Here is a 21394-nt window from a genome sequence, read left to right as displayed (position 1 = left end):
TTAATTTCTCCCACCAGTAAAAGAAAACCGAGGGAGAGCTTCCATAGAAAACAGTGAGGCTATTATTTCCGGACGTTTTGCCATTACTGCGTTGGATCCGCACAGGTGCAGCAGCTGCCAAGTTGCAGGCTTTGGCTGCTCCACAGAAGACATGGGTCAGAACCCATGCCTTGCAAGTGACATTGCTTAGGACCGCAGAAGGAAAAGGGGCATTTTGGGGCTGTTCGATACCATAGGAAAGACAAGGATAAAGCAGTCATCATGGACGTCTGGAATCAGAGGGTGGTCCTTGTCAGGATTCTCTTCCCCTCCCTCTCTCCTTTTTGCTTCTCTAACTTGTCATCTCCCCTAGAGCCTCCCCTGCACCCAGCTAGAAATATGGCTGGTGAAATTTTCATTCTCAATTACAGCTCAGATTTTTTTCTTAAAATTATTTATTTATTTGAGAGAGAGAGAGAGAAAGAGAGAGAGAGAGACAGAGAGAGAGAGACAGAGATAGAGAGAATGGGCATGTCGGACCCTCTAGCCACTGCAAATAAACTCCAGATGCATGTGCCACTTTTTGCTAAGGGCTTTACATGCGTATTGGGGAATTGAAACTAGGTCCTTCAGCGTTGCAGGCAAGCACCTGAACCGCTAAGCCATCTCTCCAGTCCTCATATATTGATTTTTTTTTTTTTTTTTGGTTTTGGTTTTTGAGGTAGGGTCTCACTCTAGCCCTGGTTAACCTGTAATTCACTATGTACTCGAACTCATACCTCTGCCTCAAAGACTAGCGTCTAGGACAATACTGTCATTTTTCTGGCTATGGATATTTTCCTCCTTTTGAACCAATCACTTGGAGGTTTTGAAGTAAAACATTGTAAGTGTCCCAGCCTAGGATGCAATTCCCCTGGCTCAGAGGTCAAGGCCATCTGGAACAATGAAAGAAGGGAGAGCAGATACAAGAACCACCAGAAAGTTCTCTCTCTCTTCCTCAGCTTGTACGGGAGTGGGGCAGGGCGGGGCGGGGAGGAGGGGGGCACGGGATGCTTGCACTGCCATTGTTGGAAAGTTTCCCTGAAATGTACTAGAATGAATCGATCAGGCCTACTTTCATTGTAATGTGGAGAAGCAGATTGAGTTGTAACACGGAATTACAAAGGAAGTGGTGTTTATAAGTCTTTGACTTGATGTATGAACTGAAGAAATCTTTCAAATTGTGTTGACATTAAGCTTCCCTTCTACTCTGAGGAACATTTGAACCTTTTGGTTTCTATGTTATACTCCCATGGGATAGTATTACTTACAGTACATTACAGTTAAATGATAGTCTAAGTTTTCTCATTACTAAAGTGGAAAACAAATTGGCTTGAAGGTGAGCTGTAGCGTATAAGTTTGGAAAGGATGAAGAAAACCACCATCTGATTTCATGACAAAGGTCAGATATGTTTTTTTTTTTTTTTCTTCTACAAGTGGTTAGATAATAAAAAAAACTTTGGCTCTGTGGGGAGTGCAATCTCAACTGAACCAATTCAATCCTGCTATCAAAGTGGCAGTGTCCATAGACAATTTGTAAATAAATGGGTGTGGCCATATTTCAACAAAACTTTATTTATAAACACAGGTGGCTTGTTACCATAACATGTACATAGAATGTTGAAGAAGCATGAAAAATGAAGTAAAAAATGATCCTACACATCATGGCATTTAGAAGTGTTCTTATGTGACCTAAGTGAATTTACAGCAATAGCTTGATCAGAAAATTGACAATTAACTATGCCAAATAGAAATTTCAAATGATAATTCTTGGTAAAAACCATAATTACAATTCAACTATTTTCCATCATTACAAAGTGTTTTCAGTTATAATACATATTATATGGTAAAAGATTTTCAAGAATGAGCAGCAGTCACTCACACTCAGATTTAATATAAACTTTTGGAATCAAATGTGCTTTTCAGAGGATGTGGACATGTCTCTCTTTTTACCTGTTTTCACTTCTGAGGCAAAATGGTAACCAGCCACACGAGTTGTCAGCAAATTTCTGTTTTTGGCAATGCTTGCAGTAATGTCACTGCGCCTTTATTGCTTGACATTTGAAATATGTCTTGATTGAAACATGAAACTTTTTATGAACCGAAGAACTTGGAAATCCATCAGGCAGAGGATTGTATTTATAATATAACATTTAATATTTCCATTTTATTCCCTTTATTTTAGGCATTTACTAGGTAGCAATAAAAAAATCATTTTGAGAACAGTCTTCATGTGCCTCCTAAATGTGATGACTGTACCACATAAGAAAAAGTGGTTTCCGTATTTCATTAGTTCTGAGATGCACATTCTTTGATATGTTAACTTTTCCAAAGTCAGGATTTTCCTAAAGACAGATGACATTTTATACCAATTGTTCTCTGCCAGGTCATGTCATAGTTTTAATTACCTGAGTGACAATGGTCTGAGAGCCTGGTCTTGGAATGTTGGGCTAAGATCCAGAGATTCAGCATAAAAAATTTTGGTATGAGGCTCAATGCCATGGAAGAAATTTCTTGAGATTATCATGGTGTGCTCATTTAAGGAATGTGCGTAGCAGCAGCCTCAATGCTTCTGAGACCCATGTGGAAAGTTCATAAACATCCATGGTGCTCATTCAAAATGTGATTTAGAACACGCTCTGAATGGAAGTTTAGTCTTCCGTTGGGAAGACCTTTATTGGTACACTTTACTAATACATTCCTTTTAAAATATGCCTAACAGTAGTGTAAAATAAAATCTTACCTGAAGTCCAAAAGAGCTCTTCCAATGAGCATGGAAAACTCTGTGATGAAAAAGCATTGTGTCATACTTTATGTAGGAATTGTTTTCTTAGTGGCCTATAATAATATTTTTATAATGAATTATGTTATAGATGAAATGATATAAAGTTATATGTTTGGGCTGTGGTAGAGCACTTTCTTAGCATGTATAAATTCCAGAGTTTAATTCTTAGCACTGCAAAAAAACAAGGTAAGTAATATATTTATTTTCTATTTATTTATTTATTCTTTTAAAAATATTTTATTTATTTGAGAGATAGAGAAAGAGTGGGGGAGGAGAGAGAAAGAATGGACAAGCTAGGGCCTTCGGCCACTGCAGACAAACTCCAGATGCAGGTGCCACCTTGTGCATCTTACACAGATACTAGGAAATTGAACCTGGTTCCTGAGGCTTTGCAGGAAAGCACCTTAACCAGGAAGCCATCTCTTCAACCCTATCTATGTATTTAAATTAAAGGGTGCCATATTTATTTCATATACTTGAAGCCATCATAATATATAAGACTTTACTGCTATATTAAAGACAATCCATATTGTTAACTTAAAAAAATATGGCCAGTATAGAATCCATACACTCATTAAACTATTACTGAGTCTTCTGAAATATAGCTTCACAAGATCTAGCATGTATGCTTAGTTTCAACATGCTGACCTTAACACCAAATACATTTTAACAAGCATCACGACTAGATGGCATTTTCAGCCTTATTCTCAACTTCATGCTTTATTTTTAACATCTTAAGTGATTTTTTAAAAAAATTGTTCATTTTTATTTATTTATTTGAGAACAACAGAGAGAAAGAGGCAGAGAGATAGAGAGAGAATGGACCCTTCAGGGCCTCCAGCCACTGCAAATGAACTCCAGATGCGTGCACCCCCTTGTGCATCTGGCTAACATGGGTCCTGGAGAATCGAGCCTTGAACCAGGGACCTTAAGCTTCACAGGCAAGTGATTAACCACTAAGCCATCTCTCCAGCTCTTAAATGATTTTTTTTGGAAATAGTTCATGTTAACACCAGTCTATTTTTCTTTTGTTGTTGAGAACTTTAATGTATGAATGTTTTGCATATTGGTCATATTCTTGTCAGGTTATAATATTATATGCCTTCCCTCCCCCACATTCTACTGAGGGCCCTTCTTAGTAGGATTATCAGTATTCACTGTGGCATCATGAATTCACTGGTTTCTGGGAAGGACAGTGCCTCACAATCCATCTACCCACACTATGGCTCTTACATATTTGCACGCCTTCTTCTGCAATGTTCCATGAGCCTTGGAGGGTGTGGATAATACAATTTTAGTATCAAAATAATAATTTTTGATTCTCTTTATGTTGTATTTTTGGAGTATCTTTTTAAGGAAATATTTCTATTTATTTGTGTGTGAGAGAGAAAGGTCTTTCAAAACATTTTTTTTACAACCACCATATATATACAATATACTATGATCATAATCCCCTCCTAACAGCCTTCTTTCTACTCCTCCCCTATGCCCCCTCTACTGAACCTTTTCTTCAGACAAGATTTTTTTTTTTTTTTTTTTTTTACAAAAATGTGTTTATTTAAGAGGAGGGAGAGGAGAGAGAGAGAGAGGAAGACAGAGAATGGGCACTCCAGGACCTGTTGCCACTATAAATGTACTCCAGATTCATGCACCGCTTTGTGCACCTGATTTTATGTGGATGCTGGCGAATCAAACCTGGGCTTTAAAGCTTTGCAATCAAGTGTCTTTAACCATTAAACCATTTCTCCAGCCCTCAAAAACTAGTTTTAACTTCATGTAAAAAGTCCCCTGTATTCCCTTGTGGATCGAGTTCACATACTTGGTAACATGAAATTTCACTACATGGGTAACTGAAATGCAATAGGGGCTTGGAAGCAGCATTTGGTGTAAAGTATGAGGCTAATACCAAGGAAGCCTACGTGTCTTTAAATAGACTGTAAATAAAACAATTGAACTGGATGTCACCGCCAAGCAAGACTTCTGAAAGAAGAACGTGCTATTGAAAACTCAAGGGCAAGAGTCTTACTAGTTAATGAGACCAAGCTTAGCAAGATAGCACCTTGCAGTTATGTGCAAAGCAGAAGTTGTAAGTCATGGACTTGGTTTTAGAGTTAACATTTCCTGGCAAGTCTCCGAAGGCACAGCTTAGCCTCTTCTTACTGCTAATAGGAATAGGTGAGAGGAGAGAGACAAACTGAGGCAAGCACTATTAAGTGAAGGACTTGATGATCTTTTCATTGCTCAGCCTTTCCATGGAAAAAAGAAAATTCCCAAATTGAGATATAGCTTCTGAGAAAAGTACACATTACAGAAAGGCTTGAAGCTGTGATGTTACAATTTTTGTTGAAAGCTCAGATATACATACCATGAGAAAGAGAGAGAAATGGAGAGGCAGGAGAGAGAAAAGGAAAACAAGAGGGAGAGGAAGAGAGAGAGAGAGAGAGAGAGAGAGAGAGAATAGGAGGGAGAAAGAGAGAGTTATTCTTAGTATTTAGACCATCTAGTATATTGTGTGATTTTCTTATTTATTATGATTTATCTTAGTATCAACTACAATCTAGGATAATATATATATTTGTCACTACCATATTCCTGATACATTTTACAAGACCAGGACTTTAGTTCTCAGCCTGTCTGTGTTTAAAGAATGAATGCAAACACAGACACTGATGTAAAAGTGTTTGTAAACTGAATCACCAACATTATGTGTTACTTCCTTTTGATAAATCCTGGAAGTGGAATGACTAGACTAGACCACTATTCAGGAACATTTTAGGGCTGGAGAGATGACTCAGCAGTTGAGACGCTTGCTTGCATAGCCTGATAATCTGGGTTTGATTACCCAGTACCCACATCAAGCCAAAAGATGCACAAAGTGGCACATACATCTGGAATTCATTTGAGTGGCAAGAGACCCTTTTTGTGCCCATATTCTTTCTCTCTCTCCTTCTCCTCCCTTCTCTCCTTGCAACTAAATAAATAAAGTTATATAAAAAGAATATGAAAAAAAAAATCTATCTTTGCTAGGTAGATTATGTTTGTCTGTTGTGTGTACTGCTGTGTGAGAGAATGCTACTCATGGCTTTTCAATTGCTTTTCCTAAGAAATTAGTTATTCCAAAGAAATAATGCAACTTTTGGGTAGAGATGTTTATATTAATTTATGTTAGTTTTTGAAACTAATATTGAAAACTAAAAGTTAAATTATAATATTATATATATTTTGTATTTTTTTAAAAATTTTTTTTTGTTCTTTCTTTATTTATTTATTTGAGAGCTACAGACACAGAGAGAAAGACAGATAGAGGGAGAGAGAGAGAATGGGCACGCCAGGGCTTCCAGCCACTGCAAACGAACTCCAGACGTGTGCGCCCCCTTGTGCATCTGGTTAACGTGGGACCTGGGGAACCGAGCCTCGAACCGGGATCCTTAGGCTTCACAGGCAAGCGCTTAACCGCTAAGCCATCTCTCCAGCCCTATTTTGTATTTTTGTACACACTGTAGATTTATATGGAGAAATTCACTGTTAGGTGTAACAGTAAGAGAAAGATATGCAGCATTATATTTTGAATAAATTTGTCCTATAATTGACAACAAATTATTCTTTCTAAAAGGACATGATTTGATTTTACCAGTACAGAGGTTTGACTTATAGACCAAGTCTGCCTCCTGTGAATTTTAAACACAGGCACATACATCCATTGAGGGATTGCCTATTAGCACATGTGAAACTGACACTGCTACAAATTGTTATTGTTACTGTTTGTGTACATGTCTATATCAAAAACAGTGTCAGGGGCTGGAGAGATGGTTTAGTAGTTAAGGTGCATACCTGCAAAGCCAAAGGACTCTAGGAGCCACAGGACCCATGTAAGCCAGATACACAAGGTGACACATGTGTCTGGAGTTCATTTGCAGTATCTGGAGACCCTGGCAAGTGTACATTTTCTCTCCCTCTCTCTCTGCTTCTTTCTGTGTACCTAACTAAAAAATTCAGGATTAGAGAGATGTCACTGTTTATTGCCACAGTTAAACCTTTTAGATACATTTTTTTTTTTTTTCAAGGTAGGGTGTTGCTCTAGCCCAGGCTGAGCTGGAATTCATTATGTTGTCACTCTCAGGGTGGCCTCGAACTCATAGCAATTCTCCTACCTTGGCATCCCAAGTGCTAGAATTAAATGCGTGTACCACAATGCCTAGCCTTGAAATACATTTCAAATATTTTATTTTTATTTATTTATTTGTGAAAGAGCGATGGGGAGAGGGAGGAAGGGAAGAAGAGAGAGAGAGAGAGAGAGCGGGTAAAAGGATGGGTGCACCAGGGTCTCTAACCACTGCAGACACATGCACCACCTTGTACCTTGTGGCTTATGTGAGTGTGGGGCACAGAATCATGGTCCTTTGGCTTTGTAGGCAAGCGCCTTTACCATTAAGCAATCCCTGTAGCCCTAAAATGCATTTTAAAGAAAAAAACACATGAAACAATTTCTTTACTAAAAATATAGTTTTAACTGGGTATGGTGGCGCATTCCTTTAATTCCAGTACTTGGGAAGCAGAGGTAGGAGGATCACCATGAGTTCCAGGCTACTCTGAGAATACACAGTGAGTTCCAGGTCAGCCTGGGCTAGCGTGAGACACTACCTCAAAGAACCAGAAAAAATAAAATAAACCTATAGTACTTTTAGGGCTGGAGAGATGGCTGAGTGATTAAAGGCACTTGCTTGCAAGGCCTGATGGGTTAGGTTTGATTCCCCAGTACCCACGTGAAGCCAGATACACAATATGGCAAATGTGTCTGGAATTGTGATTGCAATGGCAGCAGTCTCTGGCATGCCTATTCTCTCTCTCTCTCAGCTTGTAAACAAATGATAAAAGATAAGCGTGGTGGTGCACGCCTTTAATCCCAGCACTTGGGAGGCAGAGGCAGGAGGATCATTGTGAGTTCAAGGCCACTCTGAGACTACATAGAAAATTTCAGGTCAGCCTGGGCTAGAGTGAAACTCTGCCTTGCAAAACCAAAAAAAAAAAAAAAAAAAAAGATTAATAAAATATTTAAAAATGTATTTTTAGAGTTATAGGAATATAGGAGCAGTGTTCTTTTAAAAGCGGAAACCAATAACAAAATCTTATATTTTAATTGTTGAAAATTTATCTTATTTGGCATCAAAATTTATATAATATACATATAAAATATTAAATCTTTTAAATGGCAAATTTTCAAACTATTTAGATGCACATTATTGAATGCTTACAAACTCCATGCCCACAAATATTCTGCTATATTTAATCCAAAAATAATTTGAAAAAATAATTAGAACCTGTCCTCCTTTAAAAATGTCTTTGTGTATGTGTGTGTGTGTGTGTGTGTGTGTGTGTGTGCATGTGTCAGGATCTCTTGCTGCTACAAACAAATGCCACTTTTTGCATATGGCTGTACATGGGTGCTTGAGAATTGAACCCAGGCAGGCAGGGTTTGCAAGCAAATGTCTTTAATCCCTGAACCATTTTCTTAGGCTCCTCTTTAAAAAATTACTATATATTAATTTGTGTGTGCATGTGTATATGTATGTGTGTGCATGAAGTGTGTGTGTGGGTATGCATGGGTGAGAAGGTCAGTGGGCAGCCTTAGAGGTTTTGCCTGTCCTTCTCCCTTCTTTTGAGACAGGGTTTTTCTTATTTTCACTGTTGCTGTTTTAGAGCTTCCACAGTCTTCTGTCTCCACCCTCCACATAGCTACACTGGTATCACAGACATTCACAGACATGTGCACCACTTTGAGTCTGGATGTACATGGGTGCTGGGAATTGAATTATGTCTGCAGGCTTTCAAACAAGTGTTTTTAACTGCTGGGCCATGTCCCCACTCCCTTCTTTTTTCAATGAATTCAATCAAACGTGTGACCAAGTTTGCCATAAATCAGAACTAACATGATTACTTATGTACACTCATAGTCCATTAATTCATTCATGTTACTCAGGTTAGAATGTATAGAATCCAGTTTAGTTTTATATTCTTGGTTCTTAATACTTCTAGAAGTGTTTGAAGTAATAGTACAGGTTCGTTTGTTACTGAGCTAGTTAAAAAATTTTTTTTTTCTGCTTTGGGGTGACAAACTGTATATGTCTCTATTATACACAGTCTCATCAACAATTGAGCAGATACCAATTAACACTGGGAACTCATATACCTTAGGAGTGAATCATGATTGAATATTGCTGCTATTTTGAAGTTATCATGTAAATCCTTGGGGTGAATTTGCTTTAACCTTTCTTTCCTTTTTTTTTTTTTTAAATTAATGAGAGAGAGAGAGAGAGAGAGGAATACGAGAGAGGCAAATAGAGAATGGACATGCTAGGGCCTATAGCCACTACAAATGAATCCAGACACATGTGCCACCTTGTGTAGCTGGTTTATGTGAGAACTGGGGAATTGAACCTGGGTCCTTAGGCTTAGCAGACAAGTGCCTTAGCCACTAAGCCATTTCTCCAGCCCTGCTTTAACATGTTTATATGGTCCCTTTTCTTTGACTCTCAGGAGCAATAAGGAATTTTCATCCATCTTCACTCTATCTGTTACAGATACTGAAGGCTGACTCTCATAATATCCAATTCAAAATTCACCCCTTGATATCTTTTCCTATAAAGTGTAGAAAAAAAAATAGCATTCAGGATTCCACCTTCCTTGAGTCCAGTGATGGCGCTGGCGCGATGCTGTGCAAAGTCAGTGAAGGACATCATGAGGAATGCTTCCCTCTTTCTCTCACCAACACGCGGCCAAGCTGGGTAAAGAAGGTGGTTTTGCTCCTCACCTTGCAGCCCTCTGCTCTTTTCTTGCCAGCGATGCTATCCTGCCACAATAAAGATGATGGTCACAAGCAAAAATAAAATTTTAAGTAGGCCAAAAAGGAATATAGAAGCATGTTGACATCAGAAGCATGTTGATGTCAGAAGCATGTTGACGTCAGTGGTTCTTATCACTTGATAGACACACGCCGCTGAATCGGCCGGTGCATGCTGGGCTTCCTGTGGTTTTCAGCCATGCCCACCCCCGCTCTCTCACGAGGCTTGCACTCAGTTGCCCAGTCATTTGTTCTGTGAGGTTCTGCTGTCATCTCGTTGCTCCCTGTGCTCCGAGGAGCTGGCAGCCAGAACAGTGCTTCCTAATCTCAGCTCTCGCTCAGCTCATACAGTGCCCTGAAAATGTAAAGGCACAGGTACCAGGGTCAAGGTCAGGGCAATTGTGCCTTTCCTTGTTTGAATCTGAAGTCTCTTTTTTTTTTTTTTTTAAACTTTTGTGGCCAGAGGATGGTGTCTCCTCTCTCTCCGTTGCTTCTGCTCCCAGTCACCTGCACTCTGGACAATGATAAAACATTTGCTTCTCCCAGAGGTATGCTGAAACTTCTGTTTCCATATTTGCTACAGACTTAGAATGAAAAGATCTTGGGCTGTAATAGTGGAAGAGAGAGGTTTGCTATGTAGAGTTATAGTTATATTTCAAGAGTGTTAGCATGAAGTTAGATTTTGATAATTTTGGATTATGCAAAATAGGCCAATTTATGGGCTGGGGAGCAGGCTCAGTGGTTAAAGGTACTTTATTGCAAAGCCTGAGTCCAGTTACCCAGCAGCCATGTAAAGACGAATGCAAAAAGTGGTGCCTGTGTCTGGCATTCATTTGCAAGAGATGCTGGCGCATGCGTGCGCACACATGCACGAGCACACGTGCACATGCATACATTTTTCTATTTTCTATTTTTTTTTCAAGGTAGGGTCTCACTCTAGCCCAGGAATTTACTATGGTAGTCTCAGGGTGGCTTCAAACCCAGGGCGATCCTCCTACCTCTGCCCCCTGAGTGCTGGGATTAAAGGCGTGTGTCATAATGCCTGGCTACACATTCTTTTTTAAAAGTAGGCCAGTTTGGGGACTGGAAGATGGCTTAGTGGTTAAAGAGTTTGCCTGAGATGCCTAAGGACCCAGGTTTGATTCCCCAGCACCCATGTAATCCAGAAACACAAGGTCGCACGTGTGTCTGGATTTTGTTTGCAATGGGTAGAGGCCCTGGTGTGCTCATATTTTCTTTCTTTCTTTCTCTCTCTCTCTCAAGATAAAATATATATATTATGAAGTTGGCCAGTTTTCACAAGATACTATAAAGGAGTATGAAGATCACCGGGAAGGGGGGGGGGTTACATGGAAAGGATACATAACAAAGAAGAGAAAGGGATGAGGAAATTAAGAACAAAAAGTTTTATATTGTGGCCCTAAACTGAACGATATGGTTTATGAAGGAGGAAATTATAGCCATTAGGGTCACCAAAGGGCTTTCACATGATAGATGCAATGTTTAATTTGAACAGAGGCTTTGAATGTAAAACCTCTTCTATAGCTTGCCTGTCTTCTTCTATTAAACAGATGCTGAGTTTGCTACTTTCTGACTCGAGTTTTGAAGAGATGCTACAAGAAAGGTCAACTTTGGTTCACCACCATGAGAAATAGGTGCTGGAGAAGCAGAATGATTCTGTGAATTCAACTGAGCCACTGTGTATGGTGTCGTGGAAGTCACAGAAATGCTGTTCAGAGCAGCTGGAGCTGTGACCTGTGCTAACAGAGTCGGGAGAATCCAAGCGGCCTAAGAGACCCAGGAAAGAGGGGCTAGATCACGGCGTATCCTGATAGTGAGAAAATTTTACTCAAATATTACCATTTGCAAAAGTCTTGGGAAAAATATTTTTTTCTCATTATCACTTTTTGTCTTTTATATATTTTTTCTACACACAAGGTAGTATGTGGCGTGGTGTGGCATGGCATGGTCCTCCAAGAAAAACAGTTGCCATCGTCACCAGAAGCAGCTGTGAGTGCGCATGAGTGACCCTCATGTGAGATCTCTGCTGCATGAAATGATGTACAAGGTCTCATGGCTTGCAGTGGAGCTGGACAGTGGAGGAATAAGGGACAGGAGCTCACCTATCCAGTCATGGGGAGGTTGCTATCCATGTTGGGATGAGATCTTTCAGTGCTCTAGAATTACCATGCAGTCTCCTGTAAGTAACCCCTTGTCCATACTCTGTAAGGAAGTTCAGCAAACCCATTGGTTCCCCAAGGTAAACTTCGGTTGACCCAGACTTTGGATGGATGGAGGTGCCTGCCTGGGGAAGCAAGTGTCCATCCACTTCTCAGGAAAAAGTTGACACAAAACATGAGTTTGGGGGAGAGTCTTTATTTTGTCAGTACAACCAACAATTTAGACTAGCTCTAATAATCTTCAAAGAGGTCTCAACAAATACTTATGGAGTGATGAAATTAACTTAGAAGTGAATTCTGTAGGTATGAAATTGGGAGATTGTGAAACGTGATAAGAAGTTATGAATGTTTTTTTCTTCATCTCCTAATTTAAAGATAATATTGTAACACGCCAAGTATTGAAAACCTAGTTGGAAGCCTATGGTGGGGACATCAGGAATCCTAGGGGAGTAATGTCTGCTGTTGTCTGGCTGAATACATATGTTATGTTCACCAAAATGTCCAGTAAGCACTTTTCTTAATGTTCATACCCATATATTAATGCTACTCTCACTTTTGGTTAGAGAACCTTCTCTTTTCAGATAGTAGTGACCACTGGGGTGACTTAAAAGGTACCATAGTGCTGAGAAGAAATGACAGTAGAGTGTTCAGCACTGAGACATCTCTATCACACCTTCCAAGGCTCAGGGTCCATTGTGGAAAAGGTGCCAGAAAGAATGTAAGAGCAAAAGAAAGTGTAGGACTCCTTACAATGCAGTCTTCCAGACACAAAATGGCCTGGATATCCATGACCTTATAGTGCCTGGCACTACCTACACAAGACCCTCATAATAGGAGGAGAAAATGATGACTTCAAAATTAAAGAGAGATTAATTGAGAAGGGGAAGGGATATGAACTCATCTCTCCAGTCCATGTTCCTGTGTAAATAAATCCTTTGCCAAACTAATTTACGGTAGTTTTGTTTTTCATTCTTTTGATCTCTCTGTCTCTGTCACTGTCTCTGTTGTGGTTGCGTTTATTTTGAGGCAGGGTCTCAGTCTATCCCAGGTTGACCAGAAACTCATTCAGAATGGCCTCGAACTCATGCCTGGCTTGATTTTCATTCCTTATACATATTTGGATGCTGACATAAAGTACTAATTTAAATAAATTTATAATATGTGGTTAAATGAATATTAACAATGTTCAGTAACTTCAAATAATGGAAATTTAAAAACACATGGATTTAAATTCAGCACTCTGAAGTGCTATAAAAATTGCCTTCATATGATCATATGTTAAGCAGGTTATTGCTGGAAAAGTACAATTCAAACATATGTTATAAATAAAAGCTCACTATTTTGTTAATATGGACAACTATGTGAAAAAGTTTTTTTGAAAAATTTTCATATTTCTCAGTCTTAGTCACCACAACTCCTTTCTTCAAATAGCTTCTTCCTATTCTTTATAATGTGAAAATGGACATTTTATTCCTCAAAATAATAGATACAGTCAGACAAAAACTTCTGCTCAACTCAACTTTATGCATTTACCTTATAAATTACGATTGGAATGTATTGATTCTGGTGTCTTTAAATTTGTTTGGAAATTCAAAAGAAATGGTGATAACAGCAATGTCTAGTTCCTGGTTGCTACAGAATTTCTCTAGATTTTTTTTTTTTTTTGTTATTGTTGTTGTTATTGTTGTGTTTTTTGAGGTAGAGTCTCACTCTAGCTCAGGCTGACCTGAAATTCACTAAGTAGTGTCAGGTAGGTCTTGAGATCACGGTGATCCTCCTACAGCTGCCTCCCAGGTTCTGGGATTAAAGGTGTGCACCACCATGCTAGATTATTATATATTTTTAATTTTTTATACTTTAGTTATTTATTAGAGAGAGAGAGAGAGAGAGAAAGAAAGAGAGAACGGGTACTGCAAAGGGTCTCCAGACCACCTTGTGCTTATGTGCGTACTTATGTGGGTACTGGGGAATCAAACCTAGGTCCTTAGGCTTCATAGGCAAGTGCCTTAACCACTAATCCATCCCTCCAGCCCTAGATTATTTTTTTGAACTGCATGTGAACCAATAGTTATCTTCACTTTTTTTTTTAATTTTTATTAACATTTTCCATGATTATAAAATATATCCCATAGTAATTCCCTCCCTCCCCAATATCTTCACTTTTTTAAAAAAAAATTTTGTTCATTTTTATTTATTTAGTTGAGAGGGACAGAGAGAGAAAGATACAGGTAGACAGAGAGAATGGGCACGCCAGGGCTTCCATCCACTGCAAACAAACTCCAGATGCATGTGCCCCCTTGTGCATCCAGGTAACATGGGTCCTGGGGAATCGAGCCTTGAACTGGGGTCCTTAGGCTTCACAGGCAAGCGCTTCACTGCTAAGCCATCTCTCCAGCCTTTATCTTCACTTTTTTAATTGAAGTTGATTTCTAGGCAGAAGTCTATAAGCAAAGGTAGGCAGTGGTGAGGGTTAACATTGAATGCAGTCTGGATATTACTCAATTAAATCTTGCAGAATAGTATATCCTCTTTAAAAGATAATCCCTCTCACTTCACTGTTGGTTGATATGTGTTCAATTATAGAATCTTCCTTCTTTGGAATAATGCCTAAGTTTCTCTCATTTGAGTAACCTAGTGGCTTTCCTTAACTATTCCTCAATGTTGCTGCTTCATTCCCACTTCCCGCAGCTTCCAGTTTTTGATTTTGAGAAGCCATGGGGCTTGTGAGTGGATGAATTTAATTCTGAGGAATGTTGATGAGGTGTGTTCACTGAGCTCATATTATCACTCTGACCTAGAGATTGGCTCAGTGGTATGTATATAACAATCACTGATCCAGTGGAGCTCCAGAGAATATTGTGGGAATTCAAAGTCTTTGTGGTCTGAAGACATGCAGCCTGTATATAACTTTGGTTACACCCTGGGGATAAAGCTCATGTTCAGAGGTGAGAAGTCCTGAGAGACCCAGAGAAAAGGAATACTTACACATACTTTTTGTCAAGTGTATGAGATGAACAGGAACAAAACTGCCAAGACACTGTACCTTTATCAGTGCAATACATGAGTCTAACTTAATCATCCTGAATTCAGCCATAGGGAAGAAGATGTTGAGAGTGAAACTGTGGAATTGGCTAAGCCACGGAAGGAAGATGTAGTGAAGAAAATTGTCATCTGCTGTTGAAAAGTAGACTTCTTTATTTCTAGTTTCAAGGGAGTGTATTTAATCTTGGTCCACTGAGCTCTACAGTATGGACCATGTAATAAAGGTGAGGGCTGGGATGATAGCTCAGTGCATAAGGCACATTCAAGCATGACATTCTGAGTTCAGATCCTCAGAACCCACATAAAGCTGCATGTGGTAGTACATGTGTCTATAATCCCAATGTGCGTGCCTAAGGTGTGGTGGAGAGGTGGAGACAGGAGAATCCCCTGGACTCATGTGAGCCACATATCATAGTATACTCAGTGGAAAACAAGAAGAAACCCTGTCTCAAACCAGATAGCCTTTGAGGATTGATATGTGAGGTTGTTCTCTGACCTTCACACATCTGCTGTGCTATGTATGTGTCTACAATCATACACATAAACACATACACACAAAGATAAAAAAAAGGTCAGAATGCTACAGTGGTTGAAAACTTCTTTTAATGTTTACTGATGTCCCGTGGCATTAAACATATGATAGGAGATAAAATAGGCTTTATAAAGGAATGTCTTCAGTCTGGTTATCTGTTTTATTTATTTTTTTCCCCCTAGAGTTGGGCATGCAAAATTTGTGACCCCAAGCTGTAGTTAACATAATCAAGTTAAGATTTAACAAAAGATAAAATCCAGACGCAAGGGGCCCAGGTAGACACCCAGTTTTTCTCTGGAGTCTTTTATCTCTGTGAAAAGTGAAGTTATTTCTGTCTTGGGGAAACACTTGAGATCTTGTGGGCAAGGAGTTTGTTATATTTGTTTTGTCAGTCATGTGACTTTGACTGGAAACCACTGTAGAGAGGATGAGAAGAACCTAAATGGAACACCAAGGCTGGTCTGCTAAGAAACTGAAATATCCAAGTACAGTTCTGTGTTTGACAACTCTTATAAAGCATTATTTATTTATTTTGGTTTTTTGAGATAGGATCTCGCTCTAGCCCAGCCTGACCTGGAATTCACTATGTAGTCTCAGGGTGGCCTTGAACTCATGGTGATTCTCTTACCTCTGCCTCCAGAGTGCTGGGATTCAAGACGTGCACCAACATGCCTGGTATATTAGGCTTAAATTACTAGCCCTTGACACAGGCTGGAAGCAAATAGGCAGGAATCTTTTTTAATTTCTTACATGAATCGCACTACCAACTAAATATTGCTAAAGTTAACTTATCTGCTCAGTTCTTTTTAAAAAATATTTTTCTTCATCTGCAAGGAGAGAGAGAGAGAGAGAGAGAGGGAGAGAGAGAGAATGGGTGTGCCAGGGCCTTCAGCTTCTGCAAACAAACTCCACATACATGTGTCCCTTTTGTACATTTGGCTTTCCTTGGGTACTGGGGAATCAAACTCAGGTCGTTGGGTTGTGCAGGCAAGCACCTTAGACGCTGAGCCATCTCTCCAACTCTGCTTAGATCTTTGAGCATTCCTTCTCCACTTCACACTGTCAGAGAGTTAGCTGCTAATGTAGTCACCACCCAGACAAGGCTAATACCACTGCCCATCTTGGATGTGCAACAAGGGGGGATAGACCATGAAAATCTCCCTGGACACTGTCCCAGCAATAATTCCACTGGAATGACCAGAGAACACCAATGAGTCAGTTGGGCTTTTTCTCATGTGTGAGGATTCATTGTGATTATGTTGTTTTGTCCCACTAATAAATGCTGTGTGTTGAGGGATGAACACTTACTAATAAGCTACAAGCCCTTGGGCCATTCTTCTTAAAGAAGACTGCACCTGACACAGAGGCACTGGGCTACATGTACAATGTGGGAAGGATTTGGAGTTTACCCTCTTTGGGGGAGGGAAGGAATATATTTCATACAGGCCTGGGAAGATATTTAGATAATGAATATTGTAGACAAATTTGCGGGCAGTGGTGGGATCACTTGGTGGCGGTCTCAGTGGCTCCCAGCATCTCTTCCATGATTTCAGCAACAGCCTGTGATTGAGGGAAACATGAGTTCTTCAGGACACCTACCTTACCACTATCTCTGTTGAATAGGACTCACTGAAAAAGCCTTCTTCTGATTATACTGTTCAGAGACTTATCTTACTTCTGGAAATATATACCATAAAAGTCAATGCATTATTTATTTAAGCATGTGAAGATGGAGTTCATGTTTGTTGCATAGAACATGAACATGTAGCTTGTTGAAATCTCTTTCTGAGAAGAAAAGAACCTCCTTCAGCTTTTATCTCCTCGTAAACCTGGTATTTGCTTGATCTCTGTAGTTCCTTTCCTCTCATCATCATGACAACAAACTGCTTTCTTCCTATCCTAGTCCCTGTACAGAAACAGCTACTGACAAGGACCTGAGTGGTTGGATAATAGTCAAACCAGTGGATGCATTTCAGTTCTGAACTTATTCATTCTCCACTGGTGTCCGCTGACACAAACGTCCTCTTTTTTCTGCTGCTTTTTTAGCTTGGCCCTCTTACAGACCTTGTTTCAGAACATTTTAAATAATTCTCAAAGGTTTCTGTCCCGTCTCTTTGTTCTTTTCTCCTGCCTGTTAGCTGAGCCATATTTCCCAGAGTTGCGCTGATGTGGTTCCCTTTTTCCCTTGGCTTTAAATGAGGCCAGCCTTACTGTGTGACTTTATGTAAGTTATCAATAGTTCCATTATTGCCAGCAATCTGGGAACTCCTCCTTCTTCTAGTATGTTGGCTTCTAATCTAAATTGACTTGAACAATTATTTTCACTTCTGGTTATCTGAGCTTTGTATATATTTATTTTAAAATTTAAAAATATTTTTATTTATTTGCAAGGAGAAAGAGAGTATGTGTGTGAGAGAGAATGGGTGTGCCAGAGCCTCTTGCCACTGCAAACAAATTCCAGATGCACTCACCAGTTTGCACATCTGGCTTTATGTATGTCTTGGAGAATTAAACCCAGGCTGCCAGGTTTTGCAGGCAAGTACCTTTAACCTCTGAGCCATCTTGCTTGCCCTGTATTCTTTTATTTTTTGATATATTTATTTATTTATTTGAGATAGAATGAATGAGAATGGGCATATGGGCTTGCCAGAGCACTGCAGATGCATGTGTCACTTTGTGCTTTATGTGGGTATTGAGGAATCAAACCCAGGTTTGACGGCTTGGCAGGCAGGTACCTTTATAATGGCTGAATCAGCTCCCCAGCCCTAGTTTTTGTTTTTCTTTTTTACATGTGTTATCTTTTTTTTTTTCATTTTTATTTATTTATTTGAGAGTGACAGAGAGAGAAAGAGGCAGAGATAGAGAGAGAGAATGGGCATGCCAGGGCCTCCAGCCACTGCAGACGAACTCCAGACACATGCGCCCCCTTGTGCATCTGGCTAATGTGGGTCCTGGAGAATCAAGCCTCGAACCGGGGGTCCTTAGGCTTCACAGGCAAGCATTTAACCGGTAAGCCATCTCTCCAGCCCATACATGTGTTATCTTTATTTGAATCTATGAGGTCTTGGAACTGTGGAATACAACTCTTTTTCTATACATCTCCAACTCCAACTCCAGCTCCCTTTTTCCACCTTCCTTCCTTTCCAACCTCTTCTTTATGAACTAGATAGGTCTACTTTGAAACAACAGTTAATTTCAAGATAGCAAAAACTTATATGTCAACATAGCCCCCCCCATCTTTAACTAGCAACATTGGTTTGATATAAGACAACAGAGATAAAAATAATGTTAGAGGTTTAGGAATGAACTGGTACTGTCTATTGTGGATTAAAAAAAAAAAAAAAAGATCCTCACTGGTAGTTGAATTAGGAATGAACTTCTTTAGAACCTGCAAGCTCAGGTTGTCTTGGAGAAAGCTGGAGAATCCATGCACATAGGGACCTATGAGTAGTGTCATTGAAAGGCAACTCCTTTTGGTGTTATCTTTGGATATTTTTGCCCTGACAAGATTGCTTAAAATGTAGAGAAACTTGTTATCCTTCAAACCTTAAGGAAAGAAGTTTCCAGAAAAGAATGTGGAACCTGAACCTTAGATAAAAAACTTGAGGTAGGGCTGGAGAGATGGCTTAGCGGTTAAGCACTTGCCTGTGAAGCCTAAGGACCCCGGTTCGAGGCTCGGTTCCCCAGGTCCCACGTTAGCCAGATGCACAAGGGGGCGCACGCGTCTGGAGTTCGTTTGCAGAGGCTGGAAGCCCTGGCGCGCCCATTCTCTCTCTCTCCCTCTGTCTGTCTTTCTCTCTGTGTCTGTCACTCTCAAATAAATAAATAAAAAATTTAAAAAAAAAACTTGAGGTAGATAATCATTATTCAAAGTCATTGTTCACAGGAAAGGAGTTTGTGAAGAAAAAGAAATGATTTTCAAATGTTACTACGTGTCTATGGAAACAGTATAATTAAAGTCAAACCATCTCATCAAGAAATAAATTGGTTCCGAATGATGTGATTCATTTTCTAGACTTCTCTTGCTAAGCTCGTCTCTTAAATTATGGCATTCTCCAGATGTCCATCCTCGACCCAGTGTTCTCATGCTGCGAACTCTTGGAGTGATCTCATTTCCTCTTGTGATTTCAGTTCCTGATGATTTCAATTCTCTGTCTTTGACATTTCCCACATATTCATCCATCTGTCTGGTCTATGGTTTTCATAACATCATCTTAGACCCTAGCACTCAACTTTTATAAAGTAGTCATCATTCCTACTTCCACAAATCACACCCACCTACTGCAGAACTTCATTATTATTATTATTATTATTATTATTCTCTATTGTTTCTGTGTTTGCAACATAAATAACTGCCTTATTCACTCAGGCTAAACCCCATTGCATGGAATTATTTTAATTCCAATTTTTGATAAATTCCCATGAGCTTTAACTCCTACTTAAAAACCCTTTTCTTTCTTTTCTGTCATATTCTTGTTTGCGCATTGGTCGTCACTCTTATGCTAAATTAATTATGACAGCCTATATCAGTCAGAATTTGCCTTAGGAGAACGGCATCATGATTACAAAAAGTTTTAGTGTGTGTGTGTGTGGGGGGTACTTTAGTATATAAACATACTGCAAATTGGTTGAGTTCCCATTGGGGCTATCTTCTTTTGTCCTCCTCAGTGGGGATATCCGTTGGATCTTGATTTTTTTTAGTATCTCCAAATAATTTTCCACAAGGCTTCAAAATACTTTGTTGCATTAAACTTTTTCCTTGGAGCCACACAAATTCACACCTCTGTTGGGCTCAGGTGACAGGCCAAAGCACGAATGTACCAAGACCAGTTTTGATGAGCCAGTGAGTTCATTGGGTTACTTGCAGAGCAGGCTGACATGTTGCTTACAGGAGCATGGGTAACTAGAAGGCGGCTTCATCACCGGAAAGACCACCCTCCCCTGGATGACTATCCACAGACACTGCAGCTCTCAAACACGCTGCAGGACTTGTAGGCAGCTTGGCTTTGGGAGAGTCTCTCCCAAAGCAGTTGTTTATCAGTTATATATCTTTAGAGGCTGCAGGAGGGGAAGGGGGTCTTGCAACCTTTTTTGTTTGTTTGTTTTTTGGTTTTTTAAGGTAGGGTTTCACTCTAGCCCAGGCTGACCTGGAATTCACTCTGTAGTCTCAGGGTGGCCTTGAACTCATGGTGATCCTCCTACCTCTGCCTCCTGAGTGCTGGGATTAAAGGTATGTGCCACCACGCCCCGCCTTTGCAACCTTTTCATTTAGAAACTTGCTATAAAACACTGGTCAGAGTCAGCTCCTCAACATTTGTTCACTGATCTTATATCCTTGGGGAGTGGTCACGTGAGCTTTAAGTTTCAGCTCTTCCAGATTTGTTACTCTCTAGACTCACTCCTCCCTCCAGGAGGGAATATTTCAATTCAGAGGAATTTACTATATACCATACTTAAATGCTCAAAGAGATAGTGGTTTGGGCTGCAGGTCACTAAGAAATGCATCTGGAGTCCATCTGCAATGGCTAGAGGCCCTGGTGTGCTCATTCTCTCTGTCTGACTGTCTTTCTCTGCTTGCAAATAAATAAATAAATAAATAATTTCTTAAAAGTGAAATAGTTAACTAAAAGAAAGCAAGCTGTTGGGGAGACCCACACAAGAAATTCTAGCTTTTTGAAGAACTATTGTAAAAAGAGTATTTTATTTCTCTAGCAATAAGGAAGGAATGAGAGAATCCTTAATTTTGGGGTAATTTAAATTTTGTTCTCATGAAGATGTAGGTTGCCCCCAAACACTCAAATAACTATGTTTACCCCTTTAATCCAAGCTGCTCTCAATTTTGGTTGGAGAGTCTGTTTTATTTTATAGATGTTAGAGAAAATTCAGCACAGTCAATACTCAAAAAATGACAAGAAAAAATGGCTGACTGCCTAACATAAAATATGTCACTTCCATCACATCTGTCCAGGGCCCAGGAGAAATTGGAGAGGAAGCAGCAA

At 39.6% G+C, this 21394-nt stretch overlaps 1 long non-coding RNA gene across 1 annotated transcript in view; it reads left to right on the top strand.

Moving 5' to 3' along the window:
- Positions 1 to 12409, top strand: part of LOC123459529 — a 57093-nt gene extending 44684 nt beyond the window's left edge. The window contains exons 2-3 of the long non-coding RNA XR_006636318.1: positions 10105 to 10189; positions 11213 to 12409. This is a non-coding gene — a long non-coding RNA (uncharacterized LOC123459529). The remainder of the gene's footprint in view (positions 1 to 10104; positions 10190 to 11212) is intronic.
- Positions 12410 to 21394: the final 8985 nt, after the last annotated feature.

This window comes from Jaculus jaculus, chromosome 3 (assembly GCF_020740685.1).
Source record: "Jaculus jaculus isolate mJacJac1 chromosome 3, mJacJac1.mat.Y.cur, whole genome shotgun sequence".
Lineage (NCBI taxonomy): Eukaryota > Metazoa > Chordata > Mammalia > Rodentia > Dipodidae > Jaculus > Jaculus jaculus.
Note: the sequence above shows the minus strand (reverse complement) of the source record. Positions and strands in the feature narration are given on the sequence as shown.